At 40.5% G+C, this 27,355-nt stretch overlaps 1 protein-coding gene across 3 annotated transcripts in view; it reads right to left on the bottom strand.

Annotated features, from left to right (window-relative positions):
- Positions 1-24,216, bottom strand: part of LOC124859409 (gamma-aminobutyric acid receptor subunit pi) — a 94,815-nt gene extending 70,599 nt beyond the window's left edge. The window contains exon 1 of one of the 3 annotated variants that reach the window (XM_047352182.1): positions 24,103-24,216. The gene's annotated coding sequence lies outside the window, so the exon portion shown is untranslated. Of the gene's footprint in view, positions 1-23,449; positions 23,820-24,102 lie in introns of those variants that run through there. The other 2 variants (XM_047352181.1, XM_047352183.1) reach the window with 2 other exon arrangements.
- Between the last annotated feature and the right edge of the window lie 3,139 nt (positions 24,217-27,355).

Below are 27,355 nucleotides of genomic sequence, written 5' to 3'. Positions count from 1 at the left end.
CTGCCTTGTTAATGTACAGGTCCTTCTCAAAATATTAGCATATTGTGATAAAGTTAATTATTTTCCATAATGTAATGATGTAAATTTAACATTCATATATTTTAGATTCATTGCACACTAACTGAAATATTTCAGGTCTTTTATTGTCTTAATACGGATGATTTTGGCAAACAGCTCATGAAAACCCAAAATTCCTATCTCACAAAATTAGCATATTTCATCGGACCAATAAAAGAAAAGTGTTTTTAATACAAAAAGCGTCAACCTTCAAATAATCATGTACAGTTATGCACTCAATACTTGGTCGGGAATCCTTTGGCAGAAATTACTGCTTCAATGCGGCGTGGCATGGAGGCAATCAGCCTGTGGCACTGCTGAGGTCTTATGGAGGCCCAGGATGCTTCGATAGCGGCCTTTAGCTCATCCAGAGTGTTGGGTCTTGAGTCTCTCAAAGTTCTCTTCACAATATCCCACAGATTCTCTATGGGGTTCAGGTCAGGAGAGTTGGCAGGCCAATTGAGCACAGTGATACCATGGTCAGTAAACCATTTACCAGTGGTTTTGGCACTGTGAGCAGGTGCCAGGTCGTGCTGAAAAATGAAATCTTCATCTCCATAAAGCTTTTCAGCAGATGGAAGCATGAAGTGCTCCAAAATCTCCTGATAGCTAGCTGCATTGACCCTGCCCTTGATAAAACACAGTGGACCAACACCAGCAGCTGACACGGCACCCCAGACCATCACTGACTGTGGGTACTTGACACTGGACTTCTGGCATTTTGGCATTTCCTTCTCCCCAGTCTTCCTCCAGACTCTGGCACCTTGATTTCCGAATGACATGCAGAATTTGCTTTCATCCGAAAAAAGTACTTTGAACCACTGAGCAACAGTCCAGTGCTGCTTCTCTGTAGCCCAGGTCAGGTGCTTCTGCCGCTGTTTCTGGTTCAAAAGTGGCTTGACCTGGGGAATGCGGCACCTGTAGCCCATTTCCTGCACACGCCTGTGCACGGTGGCTCTGGATGTTTCTACTCCACACTCAGTCCACTGCTTCCGCAATAGGCCCTTCTCCACAATCTTCCTCAGGGTCCGGTCACCTCTTCTCGTGCAGCGTTTTCTGCCACACTTTTTCCTTCCCACAGACTTCCCACTGAGGTGCCTTGATACAGCACTCTGGGAACAGCCTATTCGTTCAGAAATTTCTTTCTGTTTCTTACCCTCTTGCTTGAGGGTGTCAATAGTGGCCTTCTGGACAGCAGTCAGGTCGGCAGTCTTACCCATGATTGGGGTTTTGAGTGATGAACCAGGCTGGGAGTTTTAAAGGCCTCAGGAATCTTTTGCAGGTGTTTAGAGTTAACTCGTTGATTCAGATGATTAGGTTCATAGCTCGTTTAGAGACCCTTTTAATGATATGCTAATTTTGTGAGATAGGAATTTGGGGTTTTCATGAGCTGTATGCCAAAATCATCTGTATTAAGACAATAAAAAACCTGAAATATTTCAGTTAGTGTGCAATGAATCTAAAATATATGAATGTTAAATTTTCATCATGACATTATGGAAAATAATGAACTTTATCACAATATGCTAATATTTTGAGAAGGACCTGTATTTCCTTGAATTCTCCAAGTTCTGGTCTAAACTTGACTCTCTGCTCCCTTCCTCAAGGTTGTCTCCTGGTTTCTCCTTGGCTCCTTTACCTCCATGAAGTACAAGACTCCTGTCTGATTTATTAACCTCCCGGATCACAGCTTCCATGACTGGCAACCTTAAGGCTTCTCTTACTTGCTCCGACACTACCTGTCCACCCTCCAATAAACATCAACCATCTGCACGCAACCTCTTTCACAGATAGACCACACTAGACTCGATCTACACCCCCCGGGGTATGGACCTCCTCAAGACTACAGTAAGAACAGTTTCCATTGGAACTCCTTCCACATTGCCACCAACTCTCCATTTACCTGTTTATCTGCCACTCTCTCTCAAAGGCTAAATTATGGCTGGGTTTCTCCAGGGCTCTTCCCTGGATCGAGCTCACCTTTGTTCCTGACAGAAATAAACCTTTGAACTTAGGGTGTCTACCGAGTGTTTTCTGCATGTGGGACAGAATAAATGTAAACTGACCCATTCTTGTGGCTTCAAAACATACCCAAATCCTCACCAATTAACCATAATGCTCATTTGGTATTATGTGTTTGCACTGATAAGCTGTGTCTGATTTCCCCCAATTATGGTGTTGTTTATTAGGGTCAAACATCTCTACTTTGGTTTCATCTGTCCAAAGGACATTGTTTCAGAAAGATTGTGGTTCATTTCCAAACTTAATTTTCGCTGCAATATTCTTTTTACCAATAAAATACCTCTCTTATCAACCCCTCCAACAGTCTTTTGCCTTTGAGGTTTTTTTTCCATTCTTTTTTGGCACTAGTGGCTTTTATTGACATTTACCAGGCAGTATATGGGCAGAGAGAGAAGGGGTGGGAAACATGCTGCAAAGGTCTCAAGGTCTTGAATCAAACTCAGGACAGCTGCGTCGAGGGCTGTAGTACAGTCTCTCTATGTGGTGCCTGCTTTACTTCTACACCACTAAACATCCCATGCGTTTGAGATTTCTGCAATTTTTCTGAACACCATCTGAAATTGAAGCAAATTTGCTGACATCCCATCCAGAAAAGATTGGCATTTGTCCTAAATTTCTTTCAGTTTGTGAATAAACAGAATAATGGCCTTCAAAGTGTTTAAAAATTAAGTTATACCCCTTTGCAGATTGATGGGCAGCATCATTCGCTTCTCTGAGATCATTGTTGATGTCTTTACACCCTGATATTGTGAGTGACACATCCACATGCTCCAGATCAGTAAACTGGCAAAAATCCTGGCTGTAGAGGTTGCCTCACACTGACGATTTGGTAATAAAGTGATCTAATTAGCAACAGCTGGCTGCTACTTTCCATCTTAAATGTAATCAGCAAGGGTATACTTATCAGTCTACACATAGCTTTTACATTTTACCTTCATTTTTGTTTAAAAAGTATTGGGAGTTTTAAATATGTCACATGTCATTGTACACTTGAGGTTAGACTTAAATAAAGTTTAGAAGCTGGTCATTTTTTTAAGTAAAACTACCTTGTCACTGAATGCAAACCAGGCCATTTATAAGGGGACCAGAGAAAAGGAAACAGTGGGTGGAAACATTAACTGAGGTAATCAGCTCCGCAAATTTACAGCAAATTACTTATGGGAATTCAGCAGTGTTCCAGACACAGCACCATTACAGAGCAGAGTAGCTACTTGCACCAATGCAATTAGTGAAAACAATTTCTTAAAAACTAGTCTTTAAATGAAAATGTATGCTTGGAAACTGGAAATGCTGCTTGTGAACTAAATTATATGACACAGAAAAATAATAAGATAAATTTGTGTAAACTCAAAAAGTCAATCATAAAAGCAAGCTTTTTGAGAGGGACTGTTATATAAAATTCACATTTTGGTAGTACCCCCCTGTAATCCATGTATAAGCAGCTGAGACAAAACTCAGTGAAACAAAGTTTGTGACTCCAGTCTGATTTTATAGATCAGAGAGTGATGAATGCAACACTGTGTATTTTTTCCTCACCAGCTGTAATTGGATCCATCTGTCATCTCTTTTAAATAACTTTGTGATCTTTTGACAGATACATATAAATCAAACAAGGCTTTCAAACAAGACTGTGTCCTCATTTGAAATTTCAGATAAAATGGAGCCTTAAACGCATACACAAAATGTGCAAATGAAAGCTTAATATGTAAGACTTTATAAAAATAATTTTTACGTTGCAAAAAAAATTATTTTCAGCAACAACCAGTCATTAGGTATATAATATATTCACAGGTATATAAAGCTTCAGCTTTACCTTCCTACACATCTTGCACTTTATAATAAACAATTTGATCTCTAAGCTGGTTGCCACCAATTTCATTTTTCTTTTTTCCCTTACATTGCCTTACATATACATTGCCTCTCTAAGTTGCTCAAATATTGCAGCATTGACGAGATGTTACTTATTTATCTTATGCTACATTGTTCACACTCTGCAGCAATGAAAATTCCCTTACAAACATGCAGCCAGTGGCTGCTATGGTGGAAGCCCCAGAAGAGGGCTGCAGAAAAGATATGTGCTCACTGTCTGATAAATTTCGAGAACTTTTTCAGAGTAGATGTGGTATATATAGTCAAGTCAAGGTGTGGAATGCACCTGCCGAAGAGACTCAGCCTAAAATTGCATCAAAAAGTGTTGCAATAAGCCTTGGGCTCAAGGATAGCCACAGTTATGCAACATTTTGCACATTTATTTCCTTATAATAAATTAGTTTTCTGAGTTGCGTGGTGACTGATAAATGTTACATTATATGTGAAAAATTGCAAATGGATTTAGGATTGGTTTATAGACCCATTCATTAAATTGGAATATTGTTGAGAAGTTCATTTATTTCAGTAACTTTACTCATTATGTTAAACACATTATATAGATGTTTTCAAACCTTTATTTCTGTTAATTATGAGGATTTCCTGCTTATAGCTAATAAAAATATCTCATTTAAGATTAGAATATTAGATATTATAATACATTATATAAATTTTTTATTACAAAAATGTGGGCTTTTTGAAACGTATGCTTTATACTTGCTTAAAGGTTGTTATTTTCAAAAAACACTCCTAATCTGACAAAAATCTAGTAATCTAGTAATCTAGTACACAAACTCGTCATCTTCCACTTCATCCAAGACCGGGTTGCGGGGGCAGCAGGCTCAGTAGAGATGCCCAGACTTCCCTCTGCCCAAACACCTCCTTCAGCTCCTCCGGGGAGAATCCAAGGTATTCCCAGGCCAGCTGAGAGACATTATCCCTCCAGCGTGTCCTGCGGCATGTCCTGGGCCTCCTCCAGGTGAGACATGCCTGGAACATCTCCCTAGGGAGGCGTCCAGGAGGCATCCGATACAAATGCAGCGCCAAAAAAACCTGTCCACGAAAGTAATAAACAGGACCAGTGACAAAGGGCAGCCCTGCCGGACTCCAACATGCACCAGGAACAGGTCCTACTTAGTACCGGCAATGTGGACCAAACTCCTGCTCCACTTGTACAGAGACCGGATGGCCCCTAACAAAGGGCCCCAATTCCATACTCCTGGAGCACCCTCCACAGGGCACCATGAGGGACATTGTCGAATGCCTTCTCCAGGTCCACAAAACACATGTGGAGCGGTTGGGCAAACTCCCATGAACCCTCAATCACCTTGTAGATGGTGTAGAACTGGTCCAGTGTTCCACAGCCAGGAGAAAAACGAAACTGCTCTTCCTGAAGCCGAGGTTCGACTATCAGCCAGATTCTCCTCTCTTTTACTCTTCCATGGACATTACCAGGGAGGCTGTAGTTGGAACACACCTTCTGGTCTGCCAGTCCAGAAGCACTGTCCCTGACCACCCTGTTGAAGAGGCATGTCAGCCACGACAGCGCCACAACATCAAGAGACTTGAGGTACTTAGGGCGGATCTCATCGATTCCCTGAAGCCCTGCCACCGTGGAGCTTTTTAACCACCTCCATGACTTCAGCCTGGGAGATGAAATCCAACTCTGAGTCCACCGCGAAAGGATTAAGGAGATCCTCGAAGTACTCATTCCACCACCCTATAATGTCCCCGGTAGAGGTCAGCAGCTCCCCACCCCACTGTAAACAATGTTGACAAAGCACTGCTTCCCTCTCCTGAGGCACTGGACGGTTTGCAAGAGTCGCTTCGAGGCCGACCGGTAGTCCTACTCCATGGCTTAACTGAACACGTCCTAGACTAGAGTTTTTGCCTCTGCCACAGCCTGGGCCTTGGCAAACTTGCCTTCATGGTACCCGTCAGCCGCCTCAGGAGTCCCACAAAGCAAACCACAGCCTGACACAATTTCTTACTGCCAGTGTCCAGGGTTTGGGGATTGCCACCGCGACAGGCCTCGCAGACCTTACGGTCACCGCTACAAGTGGCAGCATTAACAACAGAGCAGCAGAACATAGTTCACTCAGACTCTATGTCTCCATCCTCCCCCAGAATCTGGTCAAAGCTCTCCTGGAGGTGGGAGCTGAATACATCGCTGGCCGAGGGCTCCGCCAGACGTTCCCAGCAGACCCTCCCTATACACTTGGGCTTGCCAAGTCTGTCCGGCTTCCTCCTCTCCCAGCGGATCCATCTCGCCACCAGGTGGTGATCGGTGAACAGCTCAGCCCGTCTCTTCACCCGAGTGTCCAAGACATGCGGCGGAAGGTCCGAAGACACGACAACAAAGTTGATCATCAACTTTCCTGCCTAGGGTGTCCTGGTGTCAAGTACACTGGTGCCTGAACATGGTATTCATTATGGACAATCCGTGACTGGCACAGAAGTACAATAATGAAACACCACTCAGGTTCAGATCAGAGAGGCCATTCCTCCCAATCACACCCCTCCAGGTGTCACTGTCATTTCTCACGTGGGCGTAGAAGACCCCAACAGAATGACAGAGTCCCAGAACGAGAGTCTCCCAAAGAGAATCGGGCAGCGGACGAAGGAGGAGACCTCAATGACTTGGTCTTCGGACCCTTAAACTGGCTGGAGGAGAATTCTCATTCTATTTTATTAAACATTATTGTATTTGTTTACTTCACAAAAACCTAGTATACACTTTGAGAACCACTGTAAACTGCAAAGGTGCACCACTGCTACAGAATTTACACAAATGCTATTCAGATTTTGCAGTAATGACCCAAAATTAACATGGCTTAATCTTATGCTATGCTATGTAGACATTGTCTGCCCTAATGAGGATTCAGTTAAATCAGTGGCTGATATGGCAGGGGAGTTGGATGTATGTTTTGGGTAACTCACCACTTGGATCATTGCATAAACAATGCATAATGTTTTGGAATCTCAGCCAAAGATGGCTAGGTGATCATTAGGTTTGAAAAGTACAAAAATGAGATGGTAATACCTTGTCAAAAAGTAATTTACTGTCATATTGATGTAGCAAACTTAAAATTTTACACCTTTAATCCCAATACACTCTCAATATAATGAAACTGGGTGCATCATAAATATATGTGGCAGGTCTTGATGTTTCGCAAATTTTCCGTCATATTTTCTGTTTTAAAAAAATGCAGGTCAACCTTCTTGGGGAAAATCACCTGTAGTGTTACGGGTTATGTTTCATTTTGTTTGAAAATATTTATTTAATCAAAAAAAGATTAAAACTTGTATTGCTATATTCCTATGCTAAGTGGCTATTCTGATCAAGGGACACTTTAATGTGGGAAGACAGGGAACAGTTCTCTGTTGGCAGGGGGATTTTAAGCTGACTTGAAAAGGACACCAGCAAATATAAAAAAGACATATCAGGCAGAGCTGAGTCACTTCGTCTAATTCTTTTGATTTCTTCTTCTTTTTTGCTTTTCAATGTACCTTTCCAAGGCATCCTACATTAGTCACATCAGTTGCATGTGTCATTCAAGCTCCTGGCACACACCGGAAGTCCCCTCCACCCCATATTAGTCAACTTTATTTCCCCCACAGCTCTGACCTACTAAACCTGAGGGATGTCATTTTAAGTTTAAAATGAAGATGGTCCCTGGAAAGATTATTGGACATCCTCTCCTTTGTTTAGATTGTGATGGGAAGTAGGACATATTAAACTTACTGAAATCCAGTGTTAAAATGTTTTCCTATAATTATATATAGACGCTGTCTGATTTTAGCACATTGTCTGCCAGTTCCTTGTAACTGACCATTTGTGATTTTCTGTTTATAATACTTACATTGTTAGTAAATTTAAAAAAGCTAAAACAACTATAGTCAACATATTGTAGCATGCTTGCATCCTCTCAATGTGCAGCAGCACTTCCATGACACCATTTCCTCCTGTAGGTTCACTTTCATCACTAAAGAAATGAAAATGGATAATGTCATAAAAAGTAGTCATGTCTAGAATTTGTACGTTTAAAAACACATCCATGGGCAGGTTGGGCGAGGCCAGATTGTTTGATAGAGTAAGGTTGAGGCCTGATGGTTTATAATTTCGCTTCTCGGGTTTTACTAAAAACATCATAAAGCAGAGTCAATGGTTTGGCATCTGTATGAAATAATTCTAGCTATTACAATATTAAGCACATCCAGCTGGATTACTGAATCAGAGGTGTTGCTATGCAGCCAGTCTAAAAAAGCACCAATCCTCCCCAATTTTCATACCATATACATACAACTTTGTCCCCATGTGCTTAATTAGGTTTTATCAGTTTATTCTTCATTGTAGTGAAGAATGTTTATGGTGATAAATGGTCAGTAAAATGATCAAATCTTACTTGTGAGTTATTTACATATTTGTAACTATCCTAAAACTTTAATACTCCTAAAAGTATTACACTGTGTTTTTATTTATTTATTTTTGTTATCCACATTTGCACCATTTGAATCCATTTGAAAATAAAACATTGCAGATTTTGACCATTAAATAAACATAACTAGAGGTGATGGTTTGATGGTAATATTTATTGGAGACATAAAACCAATTTTACTTACACTAAATTCATCTGGGCCTGCATCTTCAACATATTTTTTTGTCTCTGTAACAAATTTTACAAAATTTAACTTTTTATTTATAAAAAAAAAAAAACATTGCAGCTCTGAGGCAATGAATAAAATTCACATTTTCTAATGTAGAGTGCTGTTTAGTAAATGGAAGGATTTTGGAAGCAGTCATTAGGATCCTATAGCTGGGAAAGCACAGGTGTGACTAATTACATTGATTTGCGTTGATTATTTCCATTAGGGTAAAACTATGTGCCCTGCTTTAGCACCATAAATAACTGTGACTTTTATCATCTCAAGTCTTGCAGAGCAACGTGTGCTTTGCTGTGACAAATATGTTTTGATTAACCAGCCACTCAAATTCAGCAAAGTATTACATTACAGTGATGTCTAACAAAAAGTGCATAGACTCCAACACAAAATTATTGCTTTGTTTTTTACTTGCCCATATCTTGAGATTTTTTACACCAGAATCACACATTACATATCGGTGTGATGTAATTTAAGGTGATTTTCATGACAAACAATGTTATAAAGATTTATGCTTTTAAAAATATTTTAATACAAGTATAGTCTGAATCAAATGGCTTACTTTTACCCTCACCGTGGCAACATGAATTCACAACCGATGAAAATGTGATAATCAGCTTCCTAATTTGTGTTAAACAGTTCTGGTCAGATATTTACATACACTTATAATGGGTATGAATGTATTAATTTGGGGCTCTTAAAAATGTATTTAACCGTTTTATTTTTTTTTTTTTTTTTTTTTTTTTTTTTTCGAGATGGCCTGATTATACAACATAAATCTGCAATGATTTTCAAAAACAAGAATTGTTTGCACAAATTTAAATTAGCCAATATTTTTTTCTACCACCACCAGGGGCGTTTTTAGGGTCTCAAAACATTGGGGGCTTTAGCCCAAATCCAAAATATTTAGATTTCAATAAGACAAATTATAGGTAATTTAAAATTAAAATAATATAGGACATATTGTACCAGTTCTGTGTCTCGGCTGGTTTTAGACTGAATGTAAATTGTTGTGAATCAAACAAAAAAGGTTTGCAATAATTTAACTTTTTATTTTTGTTAGAAGCTGAATGAAGGACAAGGAGAAACAGAGTTTAGTCCTGATGAAAAACCATTTTGCTGAAGCAAATAATGACACATTTTGAGGTATTTAGAAAATAACTTAATCTGAATTTTTGCTGACAAAAGTTTTTCTTAAACTCAGAGATGTTTATTATGTGCCAGATAAATGTGCTTCTTCGGTCATCTACATAAATTACCTTTTTTAAACGTTACATTCTCATCAAAGTGTTCCACTCCTGAGGCTCCATTGTCTTTATTCTTATATTTCAAAAAAGGAAAGTGGTATAAAGTTGATTTTCCTAAATCGTTATCAAATAGTAAAATCCTAAAACACATTTATTGTATTATGCCAAGAGCTTTCGAAACATTTTATTAAAATTGTTCCTTCTTTTATGAACCTGTTCTCTTTTTTCAACCCTTCATTCCACTTCTGGAGAAATTTGGCCTGCCAGAAATAATAAATGAAACATTTTACAACCAAGTCTTTTGGTCTGCACTGAACATGTGAGACATTAGTGCAGTTCTTACTATTAAACACTTTGAGAGGAAAGGGTGTTAAGTTGTGTTGTTTAAAATATAGCATAGAGCCTCATCCTGGACCTTATCAGTACTAATATTACAGTTATTAATAACTGTATACATATGGTATGTATGCCTTACCTTCAGTAAAACTGTATACTTGTTTAATTAGTTAGTTTATATAATATTACATGTGTAATTCAGAAAAATAAAATAGTTAACTAATCAATGGTGCAAATCCCGCTAGAAGCTCAGAGAAGGTTGCTACTGTTTTCTATCACAGCCACATCATTTAACTTCACCTGTAGCTCAGGTGAAAGTCCCTCATCATGACCCTGAAGATGCTCATTAGAGTGAACCTCCACCTCATGTCTTGCTGGGTGAATCAGTGATTAGCTGTAACTTACAATTAGCCCATTCTGAGTCAGCATTCAGGTTTTACTGCTATCTTCGTCTGGGTTATACCGCTCTGCTTCCACCTGTTCCTGAACACACCCACCAGCCTCCCACTCTCTGGTTGGTTCCATGGTTGCTCTAAAATGAACCCTGTTTGAGGCGCAGTGTAACATTTCAGGTAATGAAGGACGCAGGTCGACCTGGAGTAAACTGCTGTTCTGGACTTCTCCAGAATGGAGTCCGTCTCTGGCTGTGCGCGTAGTTGCGCATTCGCGGTGCCATGAGCGAGCAAATACCAATTTTTTTGTCTTCTCCTTTTAACTCATTGTCAGGTTAGGTGGAGCGGGACGTGATTATATGGAACACATATGAAAAAATCTGATTGTTTTTAAATAAAAATGTGAAGTCTAATACCATTTTGTGGCTGCATCTTTTTAATACTTCTAAATTTCTTCTATCAAGAAGTCCGGGGCTATTCAGAAAACATCCGGGGAAGCCCAGGTCTAACTACGCGTCTGACCACCACCATCCTTGATAGTGGGTGTGGGGCCCTTTGAGTTAATGCCTCACCTAGACCTTTCCTAACGTACGCCTTGTCATTGCGACCAAATAGCTTAATCTATGTTTCCTCTGACCATAAAACATTCCTCCAGGAATCGTTTATTTTGTCAGCATGGATAGCTGCAATTTTTTTTGAAGATGTTTATTTTGGAGCAAGCGCTTCTGTTTTTGGTTTTTTCATTCCATGCTGATGTAAGAATTGCTTCACTGTAGACAGTGACAGACGTGGCTGGAGCTTATCTGGGTTGTTTGTAAAGATCCAATTTCTATCCATCTGAGATGATGGTTAAGACACAGTTTGCTGTTCCAGTAGTACAATTTTACCAAACACATATTGAAAACGTTCTTTGAAACGATAAAACAGGCTAACATTTAGGATTTCTTAAACCCTTGACCTCAGACTTTTCTAATTTTGCGGAATATGCTTAATTGCTAAGAGACAATATTAGCGGTGTTAGCTGCACAAATTTCAGTTTAATGTTTAATCTAGGTGGTAGAGAAAGAGCCAAGGAAGCCATTTAAGCTAAACTCTAAGGTTAATGTACATCCTTTTGAGTCATCAGCATAATTTTGAACTATAATGGACTCCATGGAAGAGGGCTATTGAACTATTGAAAGAGGAAGGAAATCCAGACCAGACAAGCCACAAAGTTTCTGAGAGAAAATCAGGTGGACTGATGAGACAAAATTGCAGATTTGTGGCCAGTCATATCAACTTCATGTTTAAAAAAAGAATACCATATGTACAGTGAAACATGGAATGTTTATGTGGCTCTGGGCTGTTTTGCTCCATCTGTCATGAGGTAGCCCGAGGCCAACCATGCCCCTAAAACATTAGGTAAACATTAAGGGATGCCAGTTAACATTAGTCAGTTTAAAATAATTTTAAGATTAACATACATAACACAAGTTTGTCTGCGTAAGCAAGAATGGACCTTGGGTTTTAATGGTTACAAAGTGTAAAAATACACTTGGTGATCATTTACTATGCCAGTTTTTGGTTTATTACGAAAAACAAAAGCCTTGATCTACAGTAAATTGTTAATTTGTTCTGACTTTTTTCCTACTTTTTCAAATCATCCATGTAAATGCACAAATGTCACAGAGCATTATCAAACAGCTTTTACTGTCTGTAATGAGTTTTGTAATTAGGGAGATTTTATGATGATGGTACAAAGTTCCTTGTCCAGCTCAGCACCATCAATCTCCATCACTACAGCTTCTGCATTTTTAATGTTTGTCATATCCACGGTGGTTTGTTTGCAGGCTGCATGCAGGCTGTGTTTGTGTGCTGTGTTCTCTCACAGGTGTTGCTCATCTGAGAGCAATCAGCTGGGCTACTTATGGTGTGTAAACCCAGAGGGAGGCATTAGCTTGTTTTCTCACTTGGCGTGGTAACAGCTAGACCTCTGCTTCTCTGCAGTCCTGCTTGAGTGCATGACCCATATACGGAGGCAACAATTCTCGACGCAGCTGTTCCTTGTCCAAGTCCCGACCCCAGCAACCAGTGCTGCATGTGTTCCCCATCTCTTCTCCCCACTTCCTGTCTGCCTACTTTCAAATAACAAAACTTAAGGCCACTAGTGCCACAAAAAATGTTTGATTAGTTTTAAAGTTTATTTGGCTGCATTTCAAATTCCTCAAACTAAGCCTTGGTTCTGAAAGATTCACATTAAAGTATATCATAGCATTATTTTGGATCCAAGATTGAACCATGGATGGGTGCTTCGGTTATTCGCTCGCTTGTTTTTTTTTTATTGCTGTATCCTGCTGCTACATGTAGTCATTTTCACGAGAGAGCAACTCCTAAACATCAGGGAGTCTTCTATGGGCAGTTTCTTGCCGGTCTTTATTGAACCAGAGAGTTTTTCTGAGGTCCTAACTTTGCAACACTCCGAACTCTGCAAACCTCTCCTCTAGCCCCTGGCTTCACTAAAGATCAAAGAGAAAGATGTTAATATGGTCTTTCAGCATCTGAGTGGAAAAAAAATTCCTGGTCCTGATGGCAGTCTCCTTTTTCTGCCTGAAACCCTTGGTCAACACTGGTCAACTTACACCATCTTCTGTCAGGATGTGACATTTTGGACTTTGTGTTTTGTTTTGTTTACTGTTAACTAGAGGTTTCTTGTTTATGGTTTTGTATTCGTGTTTTCTGTTTTTTCCTACAGTTCTAGTCTTCTTCTGCCTCCCAGTGTGTTCTCCTCTCACCCTTTGTTCCCTTGGCGTTGCTTTCCTGTTCTTAGAATGGTTTCATTATTATTATTATTATTGTTATTAGTTCTCCGGTCCCCTTTAGCCTTGTTCCTCTAGTTTATCTTTGTTCTCTATTTCCTCCTTTATAGGTTAGCTTTAGTTATTGTTTACTTTTATTCTAGTCCTCGTTTCCTCTGCTTCACCCTCAGTTTGGTTCAGTCAGTGTTTGTTTAGGTTTGTTTACTTTTTAGTCAGGGTTCCCTTTTGGTTCCTATTTTGTTAAGTGTTTACGCTATAGGTTGTTGTGTTCCCTCAAAGTTCTCAGTTTCCTTTAGTTCATGTTTATTCTTGATTCTTATGTTTTATTTATCTTTGCTTATAGTTTTGTTTTAGGTCTGCTCAGTGTCTTGTTAATTACTTGTATTAGGTTCACCTGTTCCCTCTGCCTTCCTGCCTCCTTGCCTCACCTGTCCTTAGTTCCTTTGATTACCTGCCTTTGTTCTCTCTCTGCATATTAGTTGGTTTGTTTCATTATGTTTTGTGGGTTTCTTGCGTTACAACTCCTCTACCCTTGTCCATGCCAAGTGTTTCCATGTTCCTGCAGAGTCAGGTTTGGTTAGCGTTTGGATCTCGACCCTGGTCAGTACCTGTGTGTTTTTGTTACGTCTGTGAAATTTAATAAACCCCTTGATCTTTCACAATGCTGCTACCAAACTCTTGTCTGCGCTTTGGTCCAACCCAAAACCACTCTGTGACACCTTCACTTATATTTTTAACAAGTCTCTAGAACCTTTGTGAGGTTCACTCCTGCTTTACGCGCTCCACCATCATCTCGGTCCCCAAGAAATGCACCATCACAGGATTAAATGACTAGAGACTTGTTTCTCTGATGTCTGTGGTAATGGTGCGGAAACATCTGAAAGACTCACCCAGCTCTAAGTCCCGGACAGGCAGCAGCAGTTACTGCTGCGGAGCATCTTCTCCCACAGCAGATCAATAACTACTGGTGCCTCTCAGGGCTGTGTTCTCTCCCCACTCCTCTTCTCTCTGTACACAAATGACTGCACCTCAGCAGACCTGTCTGTGAAACATCTGAAGTTTGCAGAAGACACCACTGTCACTGGCCTGATCCAGGACAATGATGGCATACAGACAGGAGGTGGACAGGCTGGTCCACTGGTGTGGTCAAACCCACCTAGAGCTAACACCAGTATTAACACCATTGTGGATTGGCTCATCCACAAAACAGGAGAGGTCCATACTGCAACAAATAATAAGGTCTAGGGAGAGGATCATCGGGGCTAACCCTCCCTCCATCCAGGAGTTGTACAGGTCTAGGGTCAGAAAAAGGACAGCTAACATCTCTGTCAACCCCTCACATCCTGGACACAAATTGCTTAGACTTAGTTTGGCACTACAGAGTACTAATGACAAAAACAAGCAGACACTGAGACAGTTTTTTCTCCCAGGCTGTTTCTGTTAAACACAGTGAACACCTCACAGCTAGAGTAGTCAGCTACTCTGCTGGAAAGAAATACTATGAGAAAGAATCATAATAATAAAAGCATTAAGCAATAACAGCACATAAAAACAAACAAAAAACAATTAAAGGCCAATGACAGTGCAAGGACTGGTCTACTGATCATGCTTTTTGAAGTTAAAAGGCAGTGTAAGAGATGTCTGTAAAAAAGATTGATGAGAAGTTGTTTTTGTTTACTCTGTATTTGTGTGTATGCTTGCTGTTTGAAAACCCCAGTCCTTCATCTATTGTTCTATAATACAAAATCTCATTCATTAAACAATAACTGACGGACACTGAGAGCTGGTTGGATAATAATTTTGATATTCAGGTGGTGCCCCGACTTGGTTTGATCTGAATTCCTAACTTTGTTAATAATAGCTTTAGCACTTACTAATAGTTATTCATACCATACCTTAATTATAGCCAAACCAAACGAATTGTTACACAAAATTATAAAACTTTTTTAAACCCATCCGAATTGGCGATCTTTTACCTTCCAACAGTTTAACCAGTTATCAGTTCTGCAACGCATCAGTCAGACATTGCATTTGTTGCACACAACAGAGTTAAAAACAAATTTGTTACATTACATAATAAAATGTGGTAAATGCCATGTATGTAAATACAAATAAATGCAGCGTCTGTGTTAAAAGTAAAGCTAACAAGTCTTATGGCATTCCTCACAGAATCGTTGCTTCACGGCTCAATTTTCATTCAGATGTTAACAGTTTCTTCAGAGTATCTACAAGTGCACTGAAACACAAATAACTGAAAAATCACTCATGTGCGAGGGATGGAACAAAGTAATGGAGAACATCACTATGTGGTTGGCTAGTTTTATCTCTTCTCACTTGTCTGTCAGTGATTGTGTTATTGTTGAGTTTTATGGATCTTTTCAGATCATAAGAAAGATCTTTTGTCAGACACATTCTTGGGGTCACTTTCTTTTACTTTGTGTTTTTCAAAAACACCAACTTGGCTTTTCAGAGAAACATCAGGGGCTCTGTGGACTTGCAGATAGGGATGGGTACCTTTCACATAGAGCAATTTCCGCCTGACATTACGTTACTTAAATAAATCAAGTATAGCTCCACATTTATAAGGTCTACATGGAAATGTTTGGTACCTGTGTAAAGGTAGGACATAAAAGAATATACTTCAATTGGAACCATTATTGTAACTGTTACTATTTCTGATTTATTTGTGGTTAAACAAAGTAAAATCCAAGTTTTTTGAGCCTCGCCAAAAGTGTTTTCCAATGAACATTGCAAAACACCATGGAAATCCTTTGGGAATCCTAGAAGCCTCAGGTTGTATTCATCAACATCTGGACTTTAACTGCAGCAAATTTAAACTGAATCAGTTGAAGCATATTTGTTCCACATAGGTTTTAGTGGGCAATATGCTAGGCAGAGCTGGGATTTCGGCACAATTTAACCAAATATGCCAAAACTGTGCCATAAGTGTTTTTCAGCTCATAAAAAGGAATTTGGTCAAATAAAAGTGCTGATTTCCATTGTAGGAATCCTTTTGCATATGATATAGCTTTTGCCCATGACATTTATAGTATATATCATCAAAATGCACAGTTGTGCATAGCATAAAATCAATATAATGGACATAAATACAATTAAATTCATCATTTTGTATCATTTTGTCTCCAACTGGAAGAATTTTATTGAAAAAAAAGAATTAGCAGTGAAAAGCGATTTAAACAAATGTGCAAGAGAAAATAGCAATAAAAACTATATAAACAAACTTGGTGACCGCAGGAATTTCTTGCCAGCTGAAAATCTCATTTGCGCATTCAAATTGGTATTATTGATTATATTCCGGATGTTGCTTGCACTAAAAAACAGCTCCAACAGGGTCAGCGGTGACCATGATTTTGTGGTGTCAAGTCTAGTTCCTGGAAGATCCCTCCGGGTAAATGTAGGTGCCTCAATGTTAGGGTTAACTGGAGAGTGCAACTTGTACTCGTTATCATCACCAGGTGTAGAGGTAGCCTGACTCGCCTGCCTCAAGAGTTGTTTACCTCTCCTTGATGTCTTAGATGAGCTGCTCCTTATTTCTGATGACAAAAGCTACCTTGCATTTCATGGGCCTTCAGGCACTACATAGCTGATGGGCAGGTGGCCCATACTCATCTTTTTCGTTTTCTGCACCATCGTCACTGCAGAAACAAAATGATATATGCTGAAGACCAAATTCATAGCAATGACATGCTAAAAATTAAGTTACATCTGACACTGACTTATAATAAGCTTAGGAGCACAATGGTAACACTGTAATGACACTTCAAGTTTATTTTGTAACCATAATAGTTTGCTGAATAGACCTCTCACCTTGAAGAAGAGGATATAGCTTCAACCGAAGTAGTTATTTCAGTGCCAGATGGTACTGCCTCCTCCTGTCTGTAAAAATACAGATTATAAATAATTTTTCTACTGTACACAAAAAATAATAAAATAACATACTAAACCAATGATGTAAAGCTGTAACAGTAAAGTGGTTTTAGTATATTTTCAATCATATAACAGCTATATAACAGGCTTTCAACCAGGGGGGTTAATATAAACAAAAAATAAAAAGTTCCACACAACAGTAACTACAAATGTAAAAAACGGTAAAGCGTTGTTGAAATAGCTAAAAGTTGAAAATAGTTAAAAGTTGCTGAAAATAAAAAGTAACACTATAACTTACTAGTGAACTGGGTCCCAAAGAAGAAGATCCTCATCTTCCTCCACTTCCAAATCCACACTGCTGTCCTAGGAATCTACTTCGAGGTCATTGCCCTGCAAAATTGTTTCCAAGGGTTCCAAAGTGTTTGTTTTACTTTGGTATATATTATAATGTTTGAAATTCACGGAAACCTACATGTGTAGCAGTGCGTAAAACAAGCTGTGCATAATGTGAAAGTTACTACCACTTTAAGAACCTCGGTTACGCACGGGAATTACATGACCGGAAAATGTCATACGAAGACGTGCGATATGTCCCCGCAAAGGTGGGATTCTTGACATTCCATTGGTACCAAAACAGACAGGGTGGGAAAAAGCATTTTCTATAGCATTTAACATGTAGACTCAGATATGCCTGAAAGAGCCTAAGCATCATATTATGTGTTTAAATTGCTGTAAAACCAAAAGTATTTGTGAAAAACTAATATAGTGAATTGCTTTGTAAACATTAAAGCCTCCTCTTGTGAGGGATTTAGGAAAGGTACTTTAGTAACAAAATTAAGAAAACCTACAGCTAGGAACAAGGACAACCGCACATGGAACATAAGAAATGGACCGGGCATGGTAACAGACAGGCAAAATTGAGAATCCCGCAGAAAACCAGTGAACTAATATACTGAGGCATGAGTGGAAGATGGCCAATGAATGCATTTGTATAATAGGATCTAATTATTAAGTAACATTCTGGTCTACACTTCATACCAGTTGGCGCACTGATTCATTGTTTGCCAACTGCCAATAAACACCAAGACAAAAAAAAAAGACCTAATCAGAGGAAACAAAGAGCAGCTGAGGCAGAGAGAAGGCAGAGCAGCTGAACAAGAGATACTAATTCACAAGAACCGAGCTGAACAGAAACACAAAGAAACCCGGGGAAGTATCTAACAGACTTCTAGGAGGAAATAACTCTTTATAAATGTATAAAGAACACTAGAATAAAACACAAGAGTAAATTAATTACAAAAACACCTAACAATAAGAACCATAGACCCGAGACCTTGGGACACATCACTCCCCAAGCAGAAGCCCGACAGAGCCCAGGCCCTACCGGGAGTGAGCCGGCGCACACTAAAGTACCCAGGCCTGGACATCAAGAAACACCAATACACCAAACTAATGCCGGTACTGCCTGAACCTGAGCAACCCCAGCCCAGAACCAGACCCAACCAGGACACAGATATCGAACACATGTCCCCAAACCCAAATGATGTGAATCCCCTCCCCACAGGCGCACATCGCCACAGATGAGCTCCACCCCTAAAAAGCTGATAAAGACACATCTACACAGTGAAAGCTCCACTCCAAGCACCCCTGCTGCATCCTGCCCTCCACCACACAGTGTACCGCAATGGCAAGGCAAGGGCCCTGTGCAACGCCACCCCAGCCTCTGCCCACAGGCACAACAGAGCAGACACCACCAAGAACCATGCTCACAATGGAACCCCCGGCCCCACACCAGGACGGGACAAACTCACCCGGCAAGAGGTCCCTGGCCAGCGGCAACTACCCGGGGCTGGCAGCCCCCACCACGCCCCCCACAACCACACACAAACACACCACACCACTGCAGCTGCAATGACAACCCGCCAGCCACCCCAGTGCAGGCACTGCTAAACGAAACTGTGAACTAAACTAAACTAGAGGGTATTCGCAGGTCAACTGATTGTTTGAGATAAATGGGTTTTACCCGTTTGTTTAACACATCTGGGAATCCAACTGGAAATTTGTTTTTATCAGATGGGACTAAAATTGAGCTTACATAGAGAATGTCTATAGATGTGTATGACATGAACAGAATGCAGTCTAAAGTAAGATGAAGGATGTATAATGCCTTGGGCCTATTTCTCTTCCAAAGGCCACTCTAAAAGTAGATGGCAATATGAACACAGAAGCAAACATCTTTTATGCTTTGCGGTCCAGACATATATAAAGCATTTTCTCATGTACTATGTAGGTAGATATAGACATTTTATTCCTGCCGTGTCTCACATTTGAACAGGCGCAACAGGCAACTATGTGGGTCAGTGACATTCTGGTTCTGCACTCCAAGCCAGCTGGTGGCAGTAATGCACCACATTTATATGTATATATGTATGTATGCCAACCCCCATAAAATGACAAAGAAGAAGCTATGCGGGGTCCTTGAATGTGGGTTGCTAAGTTATTAGCTCAGGAGCTCACGCTTGCTGACAGTACAATAACTTGGTGGTGCACACATGAGTGAGAAAAAGAAAATGGCTTTGTCATCAATACGTAAAGTGTTTAAACACAAAAAGCCTTTAACTGGCTCAGAAATGATCAAAGAGTGCATGCTAGCTGTGGAAGAAACACGTTTAGATGGAAAAGAAGGACAACAACTTAAGGAAAAGGTTAACCAAATTGCCATCCCTGCCACCAGCACAAGGAGAGCAGAATTGTTATACCAAGATATACATACCGAACTCAACTGTATCATTCAAAGTCTGTTTAATACTGGTAAATTGCACTGCACTTCATGAGCATATGAATAATTGATCAGTAGTTTAAAACCAAAAGCTTTATATTGTTAATTAGATCTTAAATAAAAATAAAACAATTATATTTTTGTCAGTTGGTTTAAAATCTTCGGAGCCCAAAGTGTTTGGAGAATGGCGGTAGTGGTAGTGGTAGTTGGGGACCCTGTTATAGAAGTTCAGCTCGAAGCAATTTTTGCTGCTGATTCTCTAGTCTGGAGAGGTTCCACTGAAGACTTCAAGTGTTGTTTGAAATCATATAGATGCCTACATACACTAACATCTCCAACTGCACTTCTTGCCCTTTTAAAAGTCACTGTAGCTGAATCTGTCAAGAATTATTTGTTTTGGCATTTAATCCAATACCATACTGTGGGATGCAAAACAATAGCAAACTATCTACTTGATGTTCAGCAGACAATACAGTTATGGATTTAGTTCAAGAAATATTGGCAAAGGAAAATAGGTTGGAAAGAAAATAGCTGCATGCGATTACTTGAGAGCTTGTGCTCCTAACAGATCTGACCTCTGGTCACCTCTGTTTTCCATATTCCTATCACAAGTAATTTTTTAATATAAGACGCCAGAGGCAAACCGGTTGATGTTGAGACACAATAGAAGAATGTGACTGGACAGTACCACAGGACCTCTGCCATCAGACTGCATTAATAAAGAGACACAGCACTGTGCCAGTGAGTCAAAGCACGGTCCCAGAAGAAAAGGACCAGAGAGTGGAACAGATACTGCCATGATGTGCTGCAAACAAGCCATCACTGGTCTGAATTCATCCGTTTTCTATATACTGTATGTTCAATCCTTGCAGGGCTGCAGGATAGTCTGAATTACCTCTTTGAAATATGTGCCAAATATGCATGAAGATAGCCTATGTAAAAATAGTTCACACCCCTGCTAAAATAGGTGGTTTTGTGATAAAAAACAAATTTATGAAAAATTATTTCAAAAACCTTATACACTACAGCTGCAAACCAGACAAATCTGCTAGGGGGAAAACGTGAAAAAATGTGACAATGACCTTGTTGAATAACTGTTCACGCCGTGAAATTAATACTTTGATTCAGTTCCACTGTTCAGTGACTGTAGTTTGTAATTCACACCATCAATTATAGTGAAACTGGTCAACATGAAATAAAGGTTTTCTATCCAATGGTGTTTTTCCTGACATTGCATTATTTACATTCTTTAAAGAAACAGTTTGCAGAGATTGAAGGTTCCAAATGATCAAGGGGATCTCGTTGTACAATGGTATCAGTCAGGAGAAGAACAGCAAAAAATCCCCTGCAGTGTACGTTTAAACTATGCCACCATGAAGAAGGTCATCAGGAATTTGAAAAAATAAGGGACATAAACCTTATATAAACCTTGTCAGGAAATGTGTTATGGTCTGATGAAACCAAACTGAAATCTTGGGGCCACAATTTGAAAAGGTTTGTTTGGTACAAAGCAATGCTGAGCATTGCTAAAGCGAACCTATTCAAACAGTGAAAAATGGTGGCGGCAGCATCATCCGGCGTTCCTTCACATCAAACAAGGGTTTTTAGATTAAGTATTTAAAATGAGTAGTTTCAAATACACAAAACCCACAGGTTTGTGATAGGCAGCTGAAGATGAAGATGGATTTATTTTCCAGCTGTAAATCTAAGCAAATAATCAGATCAACAAAAGAATGGCTTGATTAAAACACAAATTAAAGCTTTGGAAAGATATAGCCAGAAAACAGAACCACATCCGATGGAAAGTCTGTGGGGCCACCAAAATAAAGCTGGAGATAAGAGATTACCTCACAATCTGAGAGATTTGGAAAACTTTGGCAAGGAAGACTAAGAAAATATTGCCCTTTTAAGATGATGAATGCTGAGAGAGTCTTACCAATGAAGGCTGTTTAAACTAAATCAAATAATGAAATAATGAAGTGTTAGTTTAAGGACATGTCATATTGTACCAGACATATGTCACCTAAAGCTGTACAAAGCTGAAAGAATTTATCCTCATCTTATTTCATGAGTAAACGTTTAAGATTCCTGCCTATAAAGATCTGCATCAACATGAATGAAGAATGGATGCACATTCACACAGAGACACACTTTAATCAGTAAGAAATCAAAATAAATAAAAAGCTTCCACTTCACTGTTTCAGTTTATTTTGACAGAAAACCTTCTATTTTGTCCAGTTATGATGGAGAAGAAAAAACGCTCCCAGCTCTGGTGTTTTGATGATAACAGGGAGGTCTTTTCATTATCTCCTCACAACTCTATTTCTGTAAATCTCATTCCCTCTTCCTTCTTTTCTTGTGATGAGTGACCTGCATTCAGAGAGTTGAATCTGAAAGGCAGCTGGCAGTTCATGCCCAAAGAGTGAAAAGGAAAAAAAAATTTCTTTAATTAAGTGTGCCCCATAATCTAGGCTTGTTCCTCTGATTACAGGCATTATCTCTGTGGTAAATATAGTTTATGAAATTAGAGGCGTACTGAGGGAAAACTCGCCATAAGGCTTCATGGGGCATTAGCAACATTTTAATTACTGATTTTCATGGCAGTGGAAATCTTCCATATCTAGGGGCATTGCTCTTTTGACTCTACAGCTGCTGGGGAAAGTCAGACACGAGCTTTGATAACCACTGTCTAATTAAAATTACCAGTCTGATCTCTTAAAATGTCGGCATACAAACTGGAAAGCGCTAATAAATTCTGTAGGATTTAGTTGCTGTAAATTCGCAAAAGTACAGTATCATACCTTGAGGGTCCATTTTATGTTGCCTCCCGCATTAAGCTTCTTCTTATTTTGTTGGGTTTTTCTTTAGCCCCAATCACAATTAGAGATGGCCGTTTTATTTCTGTGCTTCACAGCTGGAATACATACAAACATTGTAAAGAAATTTGGTTTAAAAAGTCGCTGGACAAGAGTCCTCAATTTGCGATTATAAGGCTTTACAAGCAGAGCGCTTGTTAACCCTTCAATCGTCATTATTAGAAATTAAGAAGGTTTTACGCACTGATGCATAAACCCTGAGATTAAATGAAAGCAGGTTGACGAATTACATGCATGCAACCATACACACGCAGTGCTTGTTGCTAGAAATATGGCTGTGTTTTCGGCTATAGTTTGGAGATTACATGACTGAAAAGAAAAAAACCTCGTTTCTACACATCAATTTATCAACGCGCTATGAGTTCAGAACGCTCAAAGATGCGCTGCGCTGGTAAGAAGCGCACCAAGACAATTACACGTGTCCAAAAATGAAAGACGCAGCAAATATAAAAGAAAGTAATCATCTTTTTTTTTTTTTTTTGTTCTGCCAAAATTACCCAAACATAAAAAAAATGTATTCCAAATTTACCTGATCCGAGCTAACGCGACGATCATGTCACACACACGTCCGTCAGCGCATTCTGGAAATAAGAGTCCTTCCACGAAAGAGTTCTCCCTCAGTTCGCCGATGCTGATTTTGTTGAAACCTCCACTTCCATTAATGTTTCTTTCTCTCTTTTTTTAAGACAGCACCTGCTGATCCGCGCAAACATATGCCTGCACAAATAACTGGTTGTGCTCTGTCAGCAGATTCCCATTAACCACCGAGGGCTGGACGCGCCGCTGTGCAATGACACACGCAAAGGACTCGAAGCTGATTTGGAGTATCCAAAGCCGCATGTGTTGAATCCCAGAAAACATGATGCTGTTACATTTTCTACGCCCTGCGATTACAGTATGAAACTGATGTTATGTCACCACTAAACCCCCGAAGGGCTCTATGTTGTCTTATTCCTTATTTTGTTATTACTCTATCAATTGCACAATTTGGTGACTAAATTCTCCCACATTCAGTCACATATTTAAATCAAAGAGATCAAAAATGGCACACAGCACATGGCGACCTGCGTATTAAGAGTCCATTTCTATTTTAGTCTTTGAATAAATCAAGTGACAATAATCGTGTCAGTGCACATTTAACGCTTTGCATCACCTCTTAAAGCTGTTACTCTTTCAACTCACCGTCATACAATGAAAATTCGGTTCCTGCAAAAGTCCAAGAAGTACACTCATATTTTACTTGTCAGAATGGAGGATGCGGAGGGGAAGGAGCTTGACAGTGATTACTATGTTGATGAGCTGGGTACATTCCCATCCAGGATGCCCCAGAGCGGAGTTAGGAGCGGTCAGTCAGGCAGAAACTGATCTTAGCTCCACATGTGTGTTATAATTGTTGGAGCTGGGTGTATATGCAGAACATAAGAATGTCACTGTGGGTGGTTTTTCCTTATGTTGGTAAACAGCTTTTCAGCCCAAGCATGGCTGGGCAAGATAGTGAGTTCTTGCAATCCATATATTTTATGCTTACTAACTGGAAAAGACACAAGCATCCAGAAGATATGGTTCGGTTCGGACAAAATTTAGTACATATGCAGACAGCTGATGCGTATGTAAATTATTTGATTTGCATCCAGCGGACGGTGTCTAGAACAGGCACCCGTGGGCATTCCTTACAGAAACGAAAAGGAAAGAAAAGACGCAAGAAAGAGAGATTGGTGGGACAAAAAGGAAAATGGGAGAGAAGGAGAAAAGAATAAAGGAGAGAAAGAGGATGAAGAGAATACAAGATAACACCCTAGAAGACTGCTTCTACACTTGCAGAAATATATATAACAACTGGAGAGTTACCTAAAAGTGCACAGTATTAATGAATGCAAAATGTATTTCGTGGTAACTGTGGCTCAATACATAAGATTTGTGTATCTGTTAACACCTGACCTTAAACACCTGTGAGTGTAAGTGTGAGTGCACTTGTGTATATAAGGTTTATCCATAAAAATATGTAATAGCGAGTTTGAGGAACCACAGACCTGCCCCCTGGACCCGAGACAGACACAGAGGAGATCTGAGCCACAGACGTCCCAAGGACCCCCAGCGCACAGGAACCCCGGGAGGACCACCGCCAGGACTAACACAACTTCCCCAGAGAAGAACAGAGGAAAGCCCCAGGGGAACCACTCAGCAGCCACAGTGCAGAAGCCCCAGGGAGCTGCAGCGATGAGCCCACAAGCCCCGCAGGCAGCCGTCTACGGCGGATCAGACCCAGCCATGGACCAGAGACCCGAGACCCCGGGACACATCACTCCCCCAAGCAGAGGCCCGACAGAGCCAGGGAGCCCAGGGCACCGCAACCAGCCACTAGGAGTGAGCCGACACACCAAAGCACCCAGACCTGGACACCGAGAACCAGCAATAGCGGGCAGAAACACCAGCCACCGGCAGGAGTATGGCAGAGAGGAAATAGGCCCCACATTTGGTGGGGGTCCTAAGCTGATCCAGGAGAAGAAGCAGCACAAGACCCAACCTGACACAAAAACGGGCACACAAAGTCACAATCACACATTCCCACCCTCATGCGTACACATAAAAACACCCACACACCCAACATAAAGACACACAACAATGGATGTTGTCCATTCACTCACACTCTCCATACTTACTCTATATCTATACTCTCAGGTCCAGGTACCGATACTCCAGAGGGGCAACCAGCCCCCGGATCCAGGAGGTGGTCCCCTTCCTTCCAGGGTGGAGACAGGCAAACCGCCCCAGCACCAGCCCAGACTAATGCCCGTACTGCCTGAACCTGAGCGACCCCGGCCCAGAACCAGACCCAACCAGGACACAGATATCGAATGTTATGATTTTTGTTTCGGGTTTTTTCTTATGTTTTTCACAGTTAAGCTTTTGACTCGTTCTTTTGTTTATTATTATTATTTATTATTATTCTTCTTAGATTTTGAATCATGCTTCTGTTTATTATTTTTCTGGTCATGTTTTAGTCTTGTTCATGCTTTGTCAAGTTTGGTTTTGTTTGTATATTGAAGTCTGTTTTTGCCGCAGCCACATTTTGTTCTGTCTGTCAATTAAGTTTATTCGGTTCACCTGCTCAAAGTTAATCTGTCTCCCTGCTCCACCTGGTTTTCACTTCATATATACACACCTGTTCAGTTAGTCATCGCGGAAACATTTCTCACATCATGTCTTGTTTTTTGATCATGCCATGCCTGTCTCGCCTGCCCGTTTGTTGTTTTGTTCCTGCCTCCTGCTGTGAGTGAGTTTTTGTTTTTAAACCTTTTTCACTTACCATCACGCTGCCTGCATTCTGGGGTCCTATATCTTGCAAGCCGTAACATCGAACACATGTCCCCAAACCCAAAAGATGTGAATCCCCTCCCCACAGGGGCACAACCCCACAGATGAGCTCCACCCCTGAAAAAGCTGATGAAGACACATCCACACAGTGAAAGCTCCACATACAGCTCCACTCCAAGCACCCCTGCCGCATCCTGCCCTCCATCACACAGTGTACTGCGATGGCAAGGCAAGAGCCCTGTGCAACGCCACCCCAGCCTCTGCCCACAAGCTCAACAGAGCAGATACCATCGGGCACCGTGCTCAAAATGGACCCCCTGACCCCACACCAAGACGGGACAAACTCACCCGGCAAGAGGTCCCAGGCCGGCGGCACACACCCGGGGCCAGTGGCCCCCACAACACCCCCGCAACCACACAAATTATGGTGCTTATGTTTAAGTTTAAATGTTTGCACAGATGAATGCAGCAACTTCGCACATGTAAAAATTGTACCCAAGGATGAATCCAACATGGCAAAACATCCACGTTATTCATTCTCCATCTCTGATTGGCAGATCGGCCCTGGTGACAACCCCTTCCCTGGAAGCTCTTGTCTCCAATGAGCTACTGGAGCTCAGAGACTAAATGAAAAAAAATGAACAAGAACCACAAAAAAAAAAAAAACGAGAAGCATGATTAATTTGTTGACATTTGAGTGTGATAAATGTTTCTGGTTCTATACTATTTGTATGAAGCTTCTGCAAAGTAAAAGCCAGTCCCTGGAGAGACCAGTTTTCCTTTTTCAGTGGGACATTCAGGCAGACCAAACCTCAGCTGGGGCAGAAAAGCTGACCTTCCTCCAATCAGAGAGAGGGATGAAGATGCAGCACCCCCACAGCAAAACACAGGTCATCCAGCAAAAAACAAACAACTGCTTCTGACCCACAGGTACCAGGATTTCCTGTTCCAACTTATTGGTTCTGGTGTTAAAACCTGATGTATCAAAGAGGGTTCCAAACCTTTGAATTCCTCCTTTTTTCCAGTTTTCAATCAAATTAACACCAGTTATTAGACTTCAGAATTCTAGGCTATAAAAACACTGTTCTTAAAACTTCAAAAGTTAGAGTTTTAAATGAAC

Source organism: Girardinichthys multiradiatus, chromosome 22 (genome assembly GCF_021462225.1).
Source record: "Girardinichthys multiradiatus isolate DD_20200921_A chromosome 22, DD_fGirMul_XY1, whole genome shotgun sequence".
In the NCBI taxonomy this organism is placed as follows: Eukaryota; Metazoa; Chordata; class Actinopteri; order Cyprinodontiformes; family Goodeidae; genus Girardinichthys; species Girardinichthys multiradiatus.
The sequence above is the reverse complement of the archived record's forward strand: the minus strand, read 5'-3'. Positions and strand labels throughout refer to the sequence as shown.